We start from the raw sequence: 2,398 nt of genomic DNA, 5'->3' as shown, positions 1-2,398 counted from the left end.
TGTCTTTTTTTTTTTTAATTTGAGAATTTTTTAAAATATATATATATATATATTTTTTCATGGAACCGTCCACCCTCTCTCCTCTCTCCTCTCTCTCACCCTCTCTCCTCTCTCTACCATATATTTGTAATAACTTCTTTTACTACAATAATTTAAGCATAACTTTTTTAAATTACTGTACTATTGAGAAAAGTCCCTATCCTATACAAGGGTAGATGCCCAATGTGATATTGAGGTGAATCATTTGTAGAGATTAGACCATATAAAGTAAAATATAAGTCGATATTATCAGATGATTTTGACATCAAAATCTTAGTATGAACAGCACAATTCTTAAGATAGTACAACAGATCTCTCTTACTATTCGTAACATGTGTCTAAATTCAGATATTATTCAAATTTTAGAATACCCAACTCTTCATTGCATCATCAAGTCCTGTCTCTGTCTCCTCTGATGTTGCTTAGAGAGAACAGTACTTTTAACTAGAAAAGAAATACATTCAATTAGTCACCTGAATCTTCTGCCGGCATGCTCAGAGGAACACTGTGAATAAAATGAAAAGCAAAACTACTATCTATGTGTTTCTGCACTTCTGCCAATTATGAGGCTTGCTGTCCAGGCCTTTACTCTAAGCCATATATTATGACCAAGGCCTCACTCCTTCCCATTCTCAGATTCCTGGAGAACTCTATTCTTTAAAAGATTCAGTGCAACACTTCATGGTCTCGTCTTTCTTGGATGTCGGTTTTCGGTCCCTCTGCTTTTCCCTCATAAATATGCCTTCTGCTTTATTATGTTGTTGCTGGTGATGCCTTACTTGTATGCCAATATAACCTACTTTCTTTACAAGATTCCTGTCACTTTCTGTTCTTTAAAGATTCAAAGTAACACTTCGTTTCCATCTTAACTGGATGTTGATTTCTCACTCTCTCTGCTTTTCCCTTATAAATGGGCATAAAGAGTTACAATTGTTAGACATTAAGATCAGAATGCCATCAAAAATCAGTTCCAGGAGAGCCAACAATGCTGTTTACAATTTACATGTAAGCTCATAGACATCCAAGTAACTGGTGTTTTTAAGTTTTTAGTATATATGATATTCTTTTCCCAGATACCATCTTTTGTTCCTCATTTTTGGCTCCAATATTTTTGAATGTTTAATTGGCAGCAGTTTGATTTTCATGGAGACGAGGCGGGTAATGCAGATTTTCCAAGAAAGTATGCTCAAGCTTTGGAATGAATGGGAGGTCGTGCGACAGTTATACTTAGCCTCTTCCTACAAATTGTCGTCATCAACTTTGGCATCCGACGAAAGTACACAGTTAAACCCTGGATCAGAATCCTTGTTTGGTTTAATACTCGTCAGCAGATTGGGTGGCAACTGTTTCACCGGGTACCCTCTCCGACAGCCAAGGAGATTTAGGGAGTTTAAGACCAAAATAATATATTTGTAAAAAAAAATGATAAGAATAGTATCCATTTGAAAATATTTGTCAAAGTAGTCTTCTTTATCCACGTAAGCATCCACATGGATTTTAAGTGTAAAGAACCACCGTTGGTGACTGTGGTTTTAGTATTTACAAAAATTTTCTTAAAACCACAGTTACTAACTGCGGTTTTAAAAGAAGTTTCCTTAAAACCACAGTTACAAATTGTGGTTTTACAATTTCCCTTAAAACCACAGTTAGTAACTGTGGTTTTACAATTATTTTTAATCCGTCCTCATTTTAATGGTGTTATAATTTTAATATTTTTTTTATCAAAACAACCATAAAACCACAGTTAGTAACTGTGGTTTTACTAATGGTGTTGTAATTTTAATATTATTTTTAAAATAATTTTTATCAAAATAACTATAAAACCACAGTTAGTAACTGTGGTTTTACAATTATTTTCAATCCACATCTATTTTAATGGTGTTGTAATTTTAATATTATTTTTAAAATATTTTTTTATCAAAATACCCATAAAACCACAGTTAGTAACTGTGGTTTTACAATTATTTTCAATCCGCATATATTTTAATGGTGTTGTAATTTTAATATTATTTTTAAAATATTTTTTTATCAAAATTACAATTATGTTGTAATTTTCACAAATATTTTTAAGGGGACTCATGTATAAAAAAGTATGGGATTTTAGAACTTTGCTTTTCACAAATTTTTTTGTTACGACTGTTTTAAAATATATATATATATATATATATATATATATATATATATATATATATATATATATATATATATATATTATCTTTATTTTTTCATATTTTCCTTGAAAATTTGAGAAAATAATTTGGTCTACATGCATTCCCATAAAAATTTATATATTTATAGTAAATAAAATATTTATTTGTTTTACAAATATTTTCACATATGAACTAAAGAAAATTATTTA

The 2,398-nt window shown here is 30.2% G+C and overlaps 1 long non-coding RNA gene across 1 annotated transcript; it reads left to right on the top strand.

Moving 5' to 3' along the window:
- Nucleotides 1-920: 920 nt before the first annotated feature.
- LOC132254344 (uncharacterized) lies at nt 921-1,516 on the top strand. Its single transcript, XR_009466639.1, has 2 exons — nt 921-1,044; nt 1,170-1,516. It is a non-coding gene; the product is annotated as an uncharacterized LOC132254344 (long non-coding RNA).
- Nucleotides 1,517-2,398: the final 882 nt, after the last annotated feature.

This window comes from Vitis vinifera, chromosome 9, assembly GCF_030704535.1.
Source record: "Vitis vinifera cultivar Pinot Noir 40024 chromosome 9, ASM3070453v1".
Lineage (NCBI taxonomy): Eukaryota > Viridiplantae > Streptophyta > Magnoliopsida > Vitales > Vitaceae > Vitis > Vitis vinifera.
The sequence above is the reverse complement of the archived record's forward strand: the minus strand, read 5'-3'. Positions and strand labels throughout refer to the sequence as shown.